Genomic DNA, 18462 nt, shown 5'->3' on the forward strand with positions numbered 1-18462 from the left:
ATGCTGAAGCTGAAGCTCCAAAAATTTGGCCACCTGATGTGAAGAGCTAACTCACTGGAAAAGATCCTGATGCTGGGAAAGATTGAAGGCAAAAGGAGAAGAGGGATATAGAGGATGAGATGGTTAGAGAGCATCACCAACTCAATGAGTCTGAATTTAATCAAACTTTGGGAGATAGTGAAGGACAGGAGAGCCTGGTGTGCTGCAGTCCATGGGGTCACAAAGAGTCAGACATGACTTAGTGACTGAACAACAACAAGAAGCATTTTCAAAAGCATAATATTTAATCAATTCACATTAGAGCGTTTATGGGGAGATAAGAGAGAACATTTATAGAGTATACTTCAAGGTTAGGGGAACTCTATAAACTTCCTCAATATAAGATTCTTCTTGCTTCAGAATTTCTCTTTAGGCCATACTTAGACCACCCAAACTCATGTTTATTCTCTTTCCTCAAATATACAAGATGTACCAAATGTGTAACCATCTATTCTTTACTTATTATCTCTATGTGTTAGTGGCCTCATCTGTATCATAATAATAATAGAATCTTTTTGATAAGGCTATAATGAGGATTGAATAAGTTAATACAGGTTAAGACTTTAGAACAGTGTCTGAGTTATAAATCCTATATATGGGTTTATTTAGAAAATGCTCTATATAAACATCTTAGTCTTTCCATGAAGTTCCATAGCTCTCTGTAATCTACTACATTTTTTTGCATAGATTTCCATTACCTGCACTGCTTCCAGGTGCCCCTCCAACTTTTAACCTCCAGTCACCACACCCTCCCCTTTTTTACAAGCTTGACATTGTTAGTCTCTTTTGGCTCTCCATTTGTGCTAGCAGACAAACAGGTTCTTCCACAAAAGATCCTCTGCAGGACCCACATTCCTTAGAAATAAAAAAATAATAGAATGGCAAGTGACAATTTTCTCTCCTCAGAAAGGATTAAAACAAATTGCTTTGATAAAAAGAACCAGAAAATCAAATGCCATTTCAAGGTTTAAAAAAAGAGTAGCAATAGTTATTCTGGGACTGTAGTCACCGGACCTGAAGGGAGCTTTCTGAAATGAGAGCTGCTGAAAGTATTGGGAGATGGAATCAAATATGTGAAAGATTGAAAGAGATAAAGAAAGAAAATGAGTGGAAATGGCTGGAACAAAAGTTTGTAATGATACAGGTATTTTAGACTTTAGTGTCAAATAAATTCAGGTTGGAATCTTAATTAATTATATCTACACAAAGATAAATAAATTTTATATGAAGACATGCTCTGAATATCAATTGAGATATGTGTCAAGTGCATAGTATTCTGGAAATCAACAAGATTTATTTTTACTTGTACTTTTAAAATAAATTTTAAATGTTCATTAACTTGTTTCACTGTATTTATATTTTCAGTTTAACTTAGAGCAAGTCCTTTTTTTTAATTCAAACACAAAATGTTAAGCATAAAGTGATATAAGGGTTATCTGTCTCTTTTGGTTCTTTTAGTATTTGGATATAACAAATACCCTGGCAGCGATACAGAAATCACTGAAGTCTTGGACGTTTTTCCTTAAATCGGCATGTGAACCAAGTAGCTTGCCAACTTCTTTGCCTAGCAGAAATGAGTCAGAGTTCTGACCCTCCAGCAGCAAAAGAAAACAAGAGAAACGAGCCAGAGTTCTAGCCCTCCAGCAATAGAATTAAACTGAAGACAGCTCACCTGTATTGTCATTTCACTGATGATTGTGCTCAAGTCTTTGATTCTGTCACCGTCACTGTGTGTCTGAGAATCATTCACTGCTGTACTCAGTACAATCCCACTGTGAGGCCACATTCCAGATTGAGGTATAGACAGCATGAAATCATTCACTCATATTAAAAGGCTCCAAGACAAAGGTGTAGATGAAACAGAAACTTCTTTGAGGTTGAGACTGATAATACTTACTGCCTACTCTGCTTCATTGTCAGGCAGCAAAACACCATTGCAAGCCTACTTTGTTTCTAGGGGAGACATTGTAGCCATATTCTGTCCAATAGAATGTGAGTACAAATAATGTACACTGTTTCTAGTCTGGCCATGAATCATTCCGCATAACCATTTTCTCTCTCCATCTCCTGAGTATACAGTTGCCAGCATGGTCAAATTTCTGAGGTAGCGGAGTCACAGGATGGAACTCAAATACCTGAGACTGCATCTTGAAACAGAGGTTTCCAGAAAATTCTCTTGTCAAGGAGCATCCTCATGGGTCTTGTATGAGAAATCAACTTTTAAAATAAGATTATGAGATTCATAGGTTGATTTTTATAGCAGCTGGCTTTACTTATTCTAATACATGCCCTTATGATTCAAAAGAAGTTTAGAGAGTGAGATAGTCTCTTTACTCACTTATCATACATTGTCATAGAGAACTAAATTAGGACCTTGACAGTTACTATTCATTTTAAAATCAAAGAACATGTGCCATATTTTACTAAGTAGCAAGTCTGAGACTCTCCAGTAGGTATAGATAGCACAGAAATTTTTCAGGCCCTGAGAACATGGAGAGACCTTTAGTTATAAGGAGTAGCGAAGCTTTGTGAGCCATGTTTCATAATGATTGATAGCTACATCTGAACATCTGTGAAGTGTTCACAGTACAGACTGGAAATAGGGCTGGTTTTAATGTCAGACATACCTGGGTGAGAATCCTAGGTCTACTACTTACTAGGCTTAATTACTTAAACCCCTTTATTTCCTCATGTATTGAAGGGAGATTTTGATGCTTACTTTTCAAGGTCTTTAGGAAATAACAAATGTGAAGAGCCTGGCCCACAGGTGAATATCCATAAAGGTCATCAATGAGACAGTCAGTGCATGTGAGACACATGAGATCCTTGATAGTAAAGACCTTGTCATCATCATCTTTGTGTTCCCAATATATCCTGCACAGCATCTAGTAATTGGTCAATGTTGTTACTGATAAATGCTTATGGAGCATATCTGAATCAGGACTTAGCCTCTTCTATGTAAAACTGAAGAATACAACTTGGAGATCTTTTGTAACTCCAATACCTTGTATCTATTTGGAAATTAGTTGTATAGGATTGCAAAGAGTCCAACACAGCTGAAGAGACTTAGCATGCACGCATGCATGCATATGGTTATAGTAACATCATTCTCCTTTGCACAGAAAATTAAATGTATTGCATTGTAACCATTGTCATGATGGGTTTTTTTTATGCATGTCTTTGAGCTGCATGGGTCAGATATGGTTCCTCACTCTCCACTAGGTTAGATGGCACAAACATAGAATCATTTTATACACAGCAGATTTGGCATCAGAGTAAAAGTATTTCCTACGATGAACAACATTTAATAATTATGAAGTGTTACTTCTAAATAAAAATAATTGCATGTTTTCTTGGAAAAGCTTCACATGATCTTTGCTAAATTTCATCATGCAGTTTTATTTCAATGAGTATTTTTTCCAGAACATACATAAAACAGCACAATGAAATATTAACAACAAAAAGAATGAAAGTCTATGTGTGCAACAAGATGGATGAACCTTAAATGTATATTACTAAGTAAGAGAAGGGAGGCTGAAAATTTACAAACTATATAATTCAATGTATATGACTTTCACCAGAAGACGGAACTCTGGTGATGAAGAGTTTGGAGGCTGTCCCAGTTTAGAGTGGGTAGACAGTGTGACAGTGATGTGATAACATAAGACAATGTTTTAGGAGTAATATAGCTGTTTCATACCCTGATTGTGGTGGCAGCAAAATAAATCTATACATACATTAAAATTTGTAAATTTTACTCTAACATAAGTATATTTTGCTAGATAAAACTTTATAAAAGGAAAAAGTCTGTGAAATGCCACTAAAGCTATATAGTAGGAGACATAGCAGTAAACATATTTGTTAGAAATAGTCCCAATATAATGATCTTAGCTTATACCCTAAGAAACTAGAAAAAGAAAAACAAACTAAACCCAAAGTAGGCACAGAAAATAAAATAATAATGATCACAGCTTAATGTAGTATAAAGCAGAAAACAATAGAGAAAAGTCAAAACAAAAAGTTCTTTGAGAAGTCAATAAAATTGATAAACTTCTATTCAGGTGATCAAAAATAAGACATAAGACACACATAATCAATGTCAGGAATGAGAGTGATGGAATTACTATATAGTCCAGAGATATTCAAAAGATAAGGAAATATTATGAGCTTCATGCCAATAAACTACATAACTTAGGTTAAATGGAAAAATTCTTTGGAAGATACAAACTGGCACATCTCAAGAAGAAATAGATAATCTATATAGTCTTATAGCTAATGAAGAAGTTGAATTTACAGTTTAAAATCATTTCCAAATGAAAACTATACTCATGACTTCACCACTGAATTACAACAAATATTAAATATCAATTCTATGAATTCTTCCAGAAAATTGAAGAAACACTACTTGCCAACTCATTCTAACACTAGTTTAAATAATAATTTCTTGGCTATACCACCAAAGGCATTATCAATAAGAGGAAAAAATGGTAAGTCAGACTGTGTCAAAATTAATTTTTTTTTATTTTTAGAAAACATTAAGAGAATGAAAACAGCCACAGTGTCAGATAAAATATTTGCAAATCATACATCATATAAGGCCTTTGTGTCCAGAATACATACAAAACACCTAAAACTCAATACTTTTGAAATAAGCTACCCAATAGTCTAAAATGGACCAAAGATTTGAACACATACTTCACCAAAGAAGATATATGCATAGCAAATAAGCACATAAAAGTGTGCTCAATACCATTTGGAAATACAACTCAAAACTGCAATGAGACCCACTAGGATGGCTATAAATAAGAGAAAAGAGAAAAGAATAATTATTGGAAATGATTAGAGGAAGTAGAATTTTCCTATACTGCCTGTGAGAATGTAAAATTTTATGGCAGCTTTGGAAAACATTTTGGTAATTTATTTGAAAGTTAAACATGCACCTGTCATATGATCCAGCCATTCTACTTATAGTTATTTACTCAAGAGAAATGAGAGCATATATATGCTCAACAACTTTGAGACAAATGATTATAGTAGCTTTTTATAGCCAAAAGCTGCAAACAGCCCAAATGTCCATAAATGGGTAAGCAGATAAATTGTAGTACTCTGGTATGTTCATACAATGAAATAGTACTTAACAACAGCAAAAAAGAAAGAAAAGAAAAAGAACTCTTGATACACATGACAGCATGGATGAATCTCACAATAATTATGCCAAGTGAAAGAAGTCAGACAAAAAAAAAAAAAGAGAGAAAGAAAGAATATCTATTGTGTATTTCCATTTATAGAAACTGCAAGAAATGTGATATAATCTACTGAATTCTAATTACAGAATTATAATCTATGATTATAATTCTAACTGTAGATTATAACCTATAATTTGCCTGGGAATAAAGGAGGGGCAAAAAGGGACTATAGGAGGATATTATTACAAAGGGGCATGAGGAAACTTTTGGTATTGAAGGATATGATCATTATCTTGATTATAATGAAGTTTCACAGATGTGTCAAAACTTATCAAATTATACACTTTAGCTGTATTGTTTATTGTATGCTAATTACATCCCAAAATCTGTAATAAAACAAGGAGATATGATGTCACCTATCACATTGCTAAGTAATAATATACTTGATGCGCTTCCCTGGTGGGTCAGTGGTAAAGAATCTGCATGCCAATGCAGAAGATTCAAGTTTGATCCCTCAGTTGGGAAGATCCCCTGGAGAAGAAAATGGCAACCCACTCCAGTATTCTTGCATGGGAAATCCCATGGACAGAGGATCCTGGCGAAGTACAGTACATGGGGTTACAAAAGAGTCAGACACAACTTAGTGACCAAACAACAACAACAAAATATACTTGATAATGTTTCGTGTTTGATGGAGATAAGCAATTACTCTCCACACAATGCTGGTGATACTCACAATGAATTCAGAATCATTAAAGGAAATCAAGCTAGATACATACATCAAAGTTTAAACTTTCAAAACCACCTGAACCAGCAATTGAATGACTAGAAATATATTCTAAGTTGACATGTTTGCAAATATGACAGGATGATGACAATAGCATTGATTTTAAATATGAGCAAATACTCTACATATTAAGCAGTAGGGTTATGGTGGAATGAATTATGATGGAGCTATACAGGGTAATATTATGAACTAAAGCCTTGATGTTTATCTGAAGATCCTCAAATTATGTTTATAAAGGCAATAAAACTTGGCTCCTAGAAAGAAGTGATTTGCAATAACAAAACTCCCTGTGCCTGTGTACATTTTGGCTTCCATGTCTTCAGATACACTGCTCCATTTGTATAGCACTTTCCCTGACTCTTCCTTATGCATAACTCCTACTGAACTTTCAGGTCTCAGTCTAAATGTCACTTGTTTACTTTGAGATACCTTCCATGACTACACTAAAGTAAGTAAGTAAGTGTTAGTCACTCAGTCGTGTCCCACTCTCTGTGATCCCATGGACTGTAGCCCAACAGGCTCCTCTGTCCATGGAATTCTCCAGGCAAGAATACTGAAGTGGGTTGCCATTCCCTTCTCCAGAGGATCTTTCTGACCCAGGGATTGAACCCAGGTCTCCCATATTGCAGGCAGATTCTTTACCATCTGAGCTACAGAGAGGAACTACACTAAAGTAGACTGATTTTCCCTGCCTGGAATGTAATAGGTGTTCAGTAAATATGATTCCTAAATGAATAAAGTATATGGCACATAGTAGGTAATCAATGAATGACAACCATTGCTATTGCTACTACTATTTTATTCTGGACTGGGTGCTGTGCGAGGAGAGGAGTTAGGATGTCAGTGAGAATATCACAGGTTGCTGAACAATAGAGAAATTTAGATGTGAAGAGCTAATCCTAAGAATGGTGCTGAATTTTTAGATGTCACTAGGGACACTTTGGAGGAACACATACTAAGCAGTCCAGAGACAGCTATTATTAATTGTACATGCACCACAAGACACACTTTATTCTAAGTGCTTTAAATTTTTAACTCATTTAATCCTTAAAACAAGAGCTCTATCAGAAAGTTATGTTGTTACATTGTTGTACAGATGAAGACACTGAGGCACAGAAAGGTTAAATATCTTTTTAAGGTTCACAGTCTCACGTATGATGGAATTCAGAACTGATCCCATGTAGTCTCCCTTTAAGGGCTTTGCCAGTGGCTCAATGGTAAAGAATCCACCTACAATGCAGGAGACATATAAGATGTGGGTTTAGTCTCTGGGTTGGGAAGATCCCCTGGAGGAGCGCATGGCAATCCACTACAGTATTCTTGCCTAGGGAATCCCATAAATAGAGGGGCCTGGCAAACTACAGTCCATAGGGTCGCAAATAGTCAGATAAGATTGAAGCAACTGAGCATGCACACAAGCAGTCTCCATTCAGAGCCCATGCCTTTCACAACTGTACACTATGGCTTCCTCCTAGATGGCCAGGAAAGAAGACACTGGAAATCTGTTTTAATGGCTAAGGAGAGTTGAATTATATTACATGCTTTTGTAGATGAGGTAGGGAGAAAAATAAACCTATGGACGATGACGTAGTAAGCAAAGTGTGTAGATATCCTGTCCAATACTCCCATTTTCTCCTCTACAGGGCCATCACTTTGCCTGTTTCCTCTGGTATTTCTCTTGGCAGGACAGCATACCAGCAATTAGTCACAGTTAAACTAAAAAGTAAAATAATTGTACAGAAAGCATGTGCTTTCATGTGGAATGAACATGCAGTTTTTCCTCACAGAATAGAATGTACATCAAAGTTTAAAATAGAATTCTATGTAGCCTGCAAAATGACTCTATAAGTGGATTTTATCATGGGAATATTTTTCAGAAAAAAAATTATGGAAGACTGAAATGGGCTTCAGAAATTTTGTTTTTCTCTTTTATTCATCAGCATTGTTGATTGTGATCACTTAGTACATATCTCCCAGCAGGAGAAAAAAATAAAACATAAAACTCCAAAATTGTCAAAAAACCTGTGGGAGAAAGGGAAGAAAACTCTCAAGAGTTCTTTGAAAAGAACCTTTAGTTCCTCTAGGACAGTTTCAGTACCTAACTTTTGGCTCCAAGCTCAGACTCCCCTTCAAATCTTCTACCTCACTAGGGTTATTAGCTTCAGTTGTTTTGTTATCTCACATCCTGGCTACAGAATTCTCATTCACTTATCAGCAGTCTCCTCAGCTAATCAGAGTTGCTTGAGTTTAACATCTATCATGTGACATGGAGTTCACATAACCTAAAGACAGTGAGCCTTTGTGCATGCAGAAACACATTTGTGTGTAAATATAAACAAAAAGGCATGAGAAAAAACTAAAGAAAAAAATTTTTTTTTAGTTTTTTATTTTTTAAATTTTAAAATCTTTAATTCTTACATGCATTCCCAAACATGAACCCCCCTCCCACCTCCCTCCCCATAACATCTTTCTGGGTCATCCCCATGCACCAGCCCCAAGCATGCTGCATCCTGCGTCAGACATAGACTGGCGATTCAATTCACATGATAGTATACATGTTAGAATGTCATTCTCCCAAATCATCCCACCCTCTCCCTCTCCCTCTGAGTCCAAAAGTCCGTTATACACATCTGTGTCTCTTTCCCTGTCTTGCATACAGGGTCGTCATTGCCATCTTCCTAAATTCCATATATATGTGTTAGTATACTGTATTGGTGTTTTTCTTTCTGGCTTACTTCACTCTGTATAATCGGCTCCAGTTTCATCCATCTCATCAGAACTGATTCAAATGAATTCTTTTTAATGGCTGAGTAATACTCCATTGTGCAGTTATCTCTGGGCAGGTTGGTGAAACCACATGAAATCCATTTGTTTAAGGAGCACAGATGCTCAAAGTTCGTGACAAAAAAAGTAGCCTTTCAAAAACCTAGAATGTCAAAGCCTACCTCTGGCACATGAGTGTGTACTTAAGTGATCACAGAGTTCTGTTTAGAAGGGAAGTTAAACACCAGGCTTGGATGGAAACTGGAATGTGTAAACAGAAACACCTCTGAGAAGGAAAACTGGATGCAATGGATAGAGGTTAGTCTGTAATTGTAACCTGGTTAAAGTGGGAGAGGCACAGAACACTTCAGAACCTGGTACAGCCTCTATTTTTCCCCATGACTTTCCAGTTAACTCTCTTCTCTTATTGGCATGATTGTTTGTGTGTTTGTTTCTGGGAGGTGGGATGTCTGAAAGGGTTGAATATGGCTGCTATGGGCTGAAAGCATGTTTTACAAAAATTATGTTTAAGTCCTACCTTTAATGTGACTATAGTTTGAGATGGAGCCTCTAAGGAAGTAATCAAATCAAATGAGGCCATAAGGATAGGGCCCTCATCCCATAGGATTATCATCCTTGTAACAGATCTCTCTCTCTTCAAAGATGTCATGTGAAAAACAGAGAAAATGCAGAAATCTGCAGAAAGCCTTCACCAGAAATTGACCCTATTGGACCTTGATCTAGAACTTCTAGTCTCCAGAAATGTGAGAAAATAAATTTCTGTTATTTCAGCCTCTCAGTCTATGATATTTTATTATGGTAGTGCCAGAACACTAACACAATGGGGATTGAGAGGTGATATATGAGAAAAGGAGTTATGATTTAGAAATGTCTCATATTTGCAAAGTGAAAAAATAATTTTTTGCTACTGGAAACAAAGAAGCTTTACTCACTTCAGTACAGAGTAACGATATAATGCTGCCTTACTAAAATAGAAAAGTCCCTTAACTTCTTCCAAAGTTTTCAAAGCAAATCCTGAGAGATTACTGTTTCAGTACTAAAAGAAAATTGAGGCTCTTTAAATATAAAAAGACTTTCAAATCTATTTTATTCTTTACTTATTTTTTAATGTTTTACCATCCTTTCTTAACATTATGAGTTCTCATTTTCCGCCTAAGCTCTAAACATTAGACTTGCTCATCCCTATATTATTTCACTCAATTCATTTGCCCAGGGTGAGCTCATCCTTCTTTAAATTATCATCTATGTGTTGGTGATTTTTGGATCTCTAACTATAGAATGTCTTTACAAACTCCAGATTCCTTTATCCAGCTGTCCATCTGAAGAAATAAAAAAGGAGTCCCAGGGAACACAAATGGATAAGGTTCAAAACTGAACTCATAGTCATCTCTCCTTGCTAATATGTTCCTCCAATTTTTTTATTACCTGTTTTAAGAAATAGTACCAGAACTAAGGGCTTCCCTAGTAGCTCAGCTGGTAAAGAATCTGCCTGCAATGCAGGAGATCCTGGGTTGGGAAGATCAGCTGGAGAAGGATAATCTACCCACTCCAGTATTCTTGGGATTTCCTGGTGGCTCAGTTGGTAAAGAATCCGCCTGCAATGCAGGAGATCCTGGGTTGGGAAGATCACCTGGAGAAGGGAATGGCTACCCACTCCAGTATTCTGGCCTGGAGAATTCGATGAACTGTATAGCCCATGGGGTCAAAAAAAGTCAGACACGACTGAGTGACTTTCACTTTCACCAGCACTCAAAAAATTACCCCCCAAATTAAACAAATTAAACATTCATTGGTTAATGCTGGACCTCTCGCTTTCTCTTGCTTTTCACACACAATAGGATACTGTGCTGTGTGTGCTTAGTTGCTGAGTCATGTCCGACTCTTTGTGACTCCATGGACTGTAGCCCACCAGGCTCCTCTGTCCACGGGGATTCTCCAGGTAAGTATACTGGGGTGAGTTGCCATGCCCTCCTCCAAAGGATCTTTCCAACCCAGGTCTCCCTCATTGCTGGCTGATTCTTTACAGTCTGAGCCACCACAGAAGCCCCAGTAGGATACTAATTACAGTCTATTTTGACATGCATGTATGTTTCTGCAACTGTCTACAACTCACAGTCTCTATTGCCACCATAGGGACCCAAGTATAAGGAGATACTAAACGGAATATTTGCAGTTTACCATGAATTTCAGAATGTGGCTAAACATCTAGGTGATAGTTTAAGCAAATAATCAAAATCATAACCTGATATTAACTCAATATTTACTATGACCTGGCAGAATTGCAAACACTTATAGTAAAAATTTCCTGAACCAAGCAATCCATTCCCAGAAAGGAATCTAATTCAATTAGTATTGGTTCACTGTCAGATAGGAGGTAAGTTTTAATGAGTGAGTTGACCCCCATATTACCTTCCAGGGTTCTACAAGTCATGAAACATAAATTACTGGCAACAGTGCAGTTAGCGAACTCAACTTACAAAAGTCAGAAGCCTTTAACTGCTGACAACAGTGAAAAAGATGAAACTGCCTGCAGATAAGATCTGTCCAGAATTCTGAGCACTCTGAGGTAAGGAGAGGGGTTATGCTTACCTGGCAGTCCCTCAGTTGTCTGTTACCTCCAATCCTTTACACAACTACTCCTTGATCCTTTAAACTGCTCCCATGCCTCAGTCCTAGTACTGTGATAAGGGTTTGGTCTGTAATACCAGACAAACCTGGGCTCAAACCCAGACCAGACAACCTAACTCTAATTTGAGTAAGTTGTATACTCCTGTTATGCCTCATCTGCAGAATAATGAGCATAATAGTAACTATAAGGCTACTGTTGGTATAAAGTAAAATAATATATGCAAAATGGCTGGCACAGAGAAGCTGTTCAAGAAATGATCACAATTATTAGAGATACCCTACCCCATTCCTCCTCTGTATCCATGCTTCTTACCTATGTAAGAAGTCAGGCTTCCACATCTATAAGATATAAATGAGAGTTCAGTTCAGTTCAGTTTAGTCAGTCAGTCGTGTCCAACACTTTGCAACCCCATGGACTGCAGCACGCCAGGCGTCCTGTCCATCACCAACACCTGGAGCTTAATCAAACTCATACCCATTGAGCGGCATATTGGGCACCTACCAACCTGGGGAGTTAATCTTTCAGTGTCCTATCTTTTTGCCTTTTTATACTGTTCATGGGGTTCTCAAGGCAAGAATACTGAAGTGGTTTGCCATTCCCTTCTCCAGTAGACCACCTTTTGTCAGAACTCTCCATGACCCGTCTGTCTTGGGTGCCCCTACGGAGCATGGCTCATACTTTCATTGGGTTAGACTGTGGTTTTCATTCTGTCTGCCCTCTGATGGATAAGGATAAGAGGTTTATGGAAGCTTCCTGATGGGAGAGACTGACTGAGGGGGAAACTAGGTTTTGTTCTGATGGGTGGGGCCATGCTCAGTAAATCTTTAATTCAATTTTCTGTTGATGGGAGGGGCTGTGTTCGCTCTCAACTTTAAAGAAAGTTGTAAGGATTGAATGAGATAATGTATGTCAAGTCCTGACCAGATAGGTACTAAGTTTATGACTTAAACCAAAGAGACCAATGCTGGAAACTCTACACAGAAATGGAAATGGCACAGCAAGTGTGCACCTGTAAACGGATAGACAACTACAGGCCTGTGTGCACACAGGTGTGCTTACACACTGGGGGCCTGAGTCAATAAGGACTCCCCTTCTCTGTACAGGACAAGCTCAAGACATAGGCAATTCTGGGTCTGAATGTCAAGCACAGTATGGCTCCAGCTAGAGATGCTGAGGTAGGAAGGCAAGTTACCTCATTTATATATTCATTCATTCATTTAGCACATCAGGTCTCACTTTTTGAGGACTTTCTATGGACTACCAGGCCCCATTGAGCTAGTAAGGAGCTAGATGGAACAACTGAAGAGTTTAGTTTTGTGGTGAAAAATGACTAGGGACCCACCCTTCAGAGGAATTTCCTATGTTTACATGCAAGAAAAAGTTGGATAAGGAGAAGGGAGGTAGCATAAAGCCAGAGAATGTAGCATTCTCTTTCTACATAAATCTCAATAAGAAACCCTGTAAGGGTATGGTAATAGAAACAACCTCATTTAGTGACTCTGAAGAGAATATAAAATATCAGTGGGATCAGGAAAATGGGCCAAAAGTCCTGACTCCATCACCTTTCAGGGATTTGATATCAGGCCTCAGGTACCTCAGATGCCTCATATCTACATCGGGCATCTTAATGCAGCATTCCCCAAACTTTCTGGCACCAAGAACCAGTTTCATGGAAGACAAATTTTCCATGGACAGTGTGGGCGGGGTGGGGGTGGATTCAGAATAATTCAAGCACATTACATTTATTGTGCACTTTATTTCTATTATTATCACATCAACTCTACCTCAGGTCATCAGGCATTAGATCCTTGAGGCTGAAGACCCCCGTCCTAATGAGACGGAATGATTAATTTTAATTTTAAGATAATGCACAATAAAAATAGCAGAAGGAAGTTACTTAAAATTGTGCTCAGTTGCTCAGTCATGTCCAACTCTTTGAGACTCCCTGGACCATAGCCTGCCAGGCTCCTCTGTCCATGGGATTTCCCAGGCAAGAATGCTATATCTTAGATCCAGAATGGTGAATAATAATATGCTGGATCTAAGGTATATGTTGAGAAAATAAATGCAACAGTTGTTAATTGCCCAAGAATAAGTACATTTCAATTAACATTTGGAGAAACTTTAATGTGACTGCATATTTAGGTTAATTTACAGGCAGATATTCCACCTGTCCCTCAGAATAATTCCCACCCTTAAACAGAAAGCACAAAGAGGGGGAATTTCCAATAGGAAAAGATTCGGGTATGTCCATGAGTAGTCAAGGTGGCACACTAAAGTATACCAGTGGCAGGCACCTAGGGCTCACAAGAGCACACACATTGATTTCATGGGTGTGATACTTGGCACTTTTTGGTCAGACTAACACTGATGTCACTTGAGGTGAGTAGGTACACTGTAGACCTCACAGAACCTCAGGAAGAATTTTAGGCAACACCATCACTCCTGTGATGATATAGAGTCAACTAATGGATGCATTTTGGGGTTTGGGGCAGGGGGCATTGTGATTCCGAGAAAAGGGTAGGAAACTCAGCATGGAGTTATTCTTGTTTAAGAGAGAATTTCCACCAAGGCACAAATGCCATGGATGATATCTAGTCTTCCCACAACTACCACTGTGCTAGGAGAGGCTAGCATTAGAGAGGTTTCTGCAGGCATCTGAAATCAAATGATCCTACTAAACAAAACAAAGGCCCTCCATGCTCCCCCTAAAAGGCCAAGGCATCTAAGAGAAGAGCAAGGCAGCCAATCTGCTTCTCCTCCTGCATCCCTAGCATCATCACTTACCCAAACCAGAACACTGAGAGGCCCACTTAACCTATTTCTTGCCCTCACTACCCAGATCCAAGCAATCTCCAAGACTTACTAATTTGGTCTTCAAATCACTCTGGTATCCATTCCCTTCTCCCCATCTTCACTGCCACCACTCTTTTTCAAGTACCACTATCATTAGCCAAGATGAAGGCAACAGCCTCTAATGTGGTCTTCCATCCACCACTCCCACCTTCCTCAGTGTCTGTTCTCCACAATGCAGCCAAAGGAGCTTGCTAAATCAAGATCTGACCTGACCAGTCCCTTACTGGAAACGATTCAGTGCTGTCCCATTTGTTGGCTTTGGGATAATATTCAACCACCTTTATACATCATAGAATTATTTAATCAGGAACATCTTTGCTTCCTACTTGAGATTCAGGGGAAGTCATAAGTTACCTTGATTTCGACTAAAGTAAAAATAAGATTTTAATCATTTATCAAAAATACTGAACATAAATTTGACTCTCATACTTGAACTGTCCATGGAACAGCAGACTTGTTCCAAATTGGGAAAGGAGTACATCAAGGCTGTATATCGTCACCCTGCTTATTTAACATATATGCAGAGTATATCATGTGAAATGCCAGGCTGGATAAAGCGCAAGCTGGAATCAAGATTGCTGGGAGAAAATATCAATAACCTCAGATACACAGATGACACCACCCTTATGGCAGAAAGCGAAGAAGAACTGAAGAGACTATTGATGAAAGTAAAAGAGGAAAGTGAAAAAGTTGGCTTAAAACTCAACATTCAAAAAACTAAGATCATAGCATCTGGTCCCATCACTTCATGGCAAATATGGGGAAACAATGGAAACAGTGAGAGGCTTTATTCTGGCGGGGCTCCAAAATCACTGCAGATGGTGACTGCAGCCATGAAATTAAAAGACACTTGCTCCTTGGAAGAAAAGCTGTGACCAACCTAGACAGCATGTTAAAAACAGAGACATTACTTTACCAAGAAAGGTTCGTCTAGTCAAAGCTATGGTTTTTCCAGTAGTCATATATGGATGTGAGAGTTGGACCATAAAGAAAACTGAGCACCAAAGAATTTATGCTTTTGAACTGTGATGTTGGAAAAGCCTCTTGAGCGTCCCTTAGACTGCAAGGAGATCAAGCCAGTCTTAAAAGAAATCCGTCCTAAATATTCATTGGAAGGGCATGCTAAAGTTGAAACACCAATACTTTGGCCACCTGATGTGAAGAACTGACTCATTAGAAAAGACCCTGATGCTGAGAAAGATAAAAATGAGGAGGTGAAGGGGATGACAGAGGATGGGATGGTTGCATAGCATCCCTGAGTTGATGGACATGAGTTTGAGCAAGCTCCGGAAGCCTGGCGTGCTACAGTCCATGGGATCACAAAGAGTTGGACACGACTAAGTGAATGAACTGAACTGAACATACTATATTGGATATACCACTCTTTAAAATAAAAAAATCTTAGTACACAAGTGATTCAATTGTTATTTCGGCATTGCTTTGCATAGGGGCAAATACTTAGGAGACAGTGTACCAGGGCAACAGATGGATGACTGAAGAGATTATGGTAAAACTACTGCAAGGGATGTCATTCAGTCATTATAATGAAAGAATTACTGGTATGAGTCAAGTAAATACTATAGTTGATTAGGAAAAAGAATGAAGTGAAAAATGTATATAGAATGATCTAACTTTTTAATAAATGAAACAGAGCAGAAAAACATATGGTCTATCTAAACACATACATGCAGATACACCTAGTAAGTCCACTCTTAGATGATGACTCTAGAGATCCATGCTATGTTCTCAGAGGACTGGTACAGAAAGACTGATAAAAGCATTCACTTTTTTTTCTCCTTGAAAAAAATGGAAACTTCGAAAGTCTGGATCACCAGGAGAAAGATAAATTGCAAATACTGAAAGAAATAGTATACAAACATGAAAAGGACATCTGCCAACTTGCATAAACATTTTAAGAACTCCTATATAATGTGTATGAACACAGAAATAGGTAGCAAATATGTACGACTAGACCTGGATATAATAGTTACTGAATTCATGATAGCAAACCCCACTAAAGAAGGAGAGAGTGGTGTTGGTCTGGGAAGAAGTAAAATGAAAGTTTAGGGCTTCCCAGGTGGTGCCAGTGGTGAAGAACTCACCTGCCAAAGCAGGAGACATAACAGACACTGGTTCAATCCCTAGGTCAGGAAGATCCCAGGAGGAGAGATGTCAACCCACCCCAGTATTCCTGCCTGGGGAATCCCACGGACAGAGGAGCCTGGAGGGCTACAGTCCATTGGGTCGCAAAGAGTCGGGCATGACTGAAGTAACTTAGCATGCACGCAATGTAAAAATGAGACCAAGGTAGGGCCTAATTTTTAAATCTGACATAGCAGGGCATTGGTTATGCAGATGTTCATAATATTAATCTTATTCTTATTCCTATGTTTGTGATTAATTTGCAGTAAAAAAAATTCTATTCTCAAACCCAGCAAATAATCCTCAAAAGTAACTACATGGCTTTTGTTTCATGACGATAGGCGTTCACAGGCTATAAACTTCCTGACAAACCCTAATTCTGGGAAATTGTAAAGTAAGTCCATGCTTGCACTATGAAATGATTCAGAGAAATGATTCTTCAACAGACTAGAAATAGTGAGGAGTCCTTGAAAGAGAGTCACCAGATGGGGTCAGACTTACTTGTTCAAGTAGCAGTGACCTGCAGTCTGTTCAAGGTTTATTGCAAATGAAGAAACTGGCCCATGTGTGCTCTCTGCCCTTGGGAGGTGCTTGCAAGAATCAGAGCAGGGCCTACAGGAAACTGAAAGATGATTAGTTAGAGCTTAGGAGTGGTGTGGGTGACCCCTGCATTTCCATCTTTATCCTACCCCCAGCACGTACAACCAGGTCATGACTATGGCGATGTCTACCCAGGTGAGAGCAATGCCTAAGGAAACTTAGGCTACAGCCAGGACAATGTCTGAGATAAGAGGATTACTAGACAACCCCAGGGAAGAACGGGGTGCATTGACACCCACAAGAATTACTGCCAAGGTATCCAATCCAGTGTTGTAACCCTCTCTGTCCCCCTCAATGCTTTCACTGAAAATATGGCAATAATATAAATTCACCCGAACAGTAATCATAGTTCTTATTCATTAGACACTCCTGAGGAGTGAGGTACACATATGCCTTATGTATTAGTTTACTTTTGTTGATGTAACAAAGTACTACAAATTTAATGGCTTAAGGCAATCAAATTTATTATTTTAGAGCCAGAAGTCCAAAGTGTGCCTGCAGGCCTATGTTCCTCCTGGAGCCTCTAGGGGAGAATCCATTTCCTTGTCTGCTCCAGCTTCTAGAGGCCTCCTGCATTCCTTAGCTCATACACTCTTTCTCCATCTACAAGGCCAGGAGTTTAGCATCTTCTCTCTTCTTTGATCTCTGCTTCTATCCTTATGTCTTTTCCTGAATCTAACCCTGCTGTCCTCCTTCTGTAAGGACTCTGTGTTTACCTTGGGTCCTGGATAAACCTCCTCTAAAGATCCTGAACTTAATCACACCTTCAAAATTCCCTTTCACCATATAAGGTAGCATATTCACAGATTCTGGGGATAGGGATGTGGACATCTTTGAGAACTAGGGGGAGATTATCAACCTACCTCATCTTGCATGAGCTATTTCCCTTTAATCTTCACAATACCACTGTAATATGCTTGTTCACAGATGGAGAAACTGAGGCCTATGAAGGTTACATAATGTGCTGAACTTGACACAGCTTGGAAGAGGTGAAACCAAGTATCTAAAATCTAGCAAGGTGAGTAAGGATCCTTGCCTTGACCTTCCACACATCTGTCCCTTTCCTCACATCTTTTCCTTCTGTTCCTATCCCAAGGAATCAAGAACACTTCCTTTCGTGTTCAGCCTCCTTGTACCACCAAATGCGCACCCAGTTGGAGCAGTTGTGAGGTATGCTATTGGCAGCAGGTGGAACTTAGAAATCTGAAAGTGTGAGCCCCAATACTGACATTCAACAGGAGAGTTAATCTCTCTCTAGCTTCACTGGTATTTGAAAGTTGCTATAAAGATTCCAGTTTGGAGATAGTTTAGGCACATAGTTTACCACAGCAATGTTAGTCTCCCTCCCCTCTTTGTACTTCTCAGGCCCTCACAAGTCACTGCTCTTCTTTTGTCATGTGCTGCTTACTCCAGACAGACCTGTGATCCACAATGTCCCA

This window comes from Ovis canadensis, chromosome X (genome assembly GCF_042477335.2).
Source record: "Ovis canadensis isolate MfBH-ARS-UI-01 breed Bighorn chromosome X, ARS-UI_OviCan_v2, whole genome shotgun sequence".
NCBI classification, from domain to species: domain Eukaryota; kingdom Metazoa; phylum Chordata; class Mammalia; order Artiodactyla; family Bovidae; genus Ovis; species Ovis canadensis.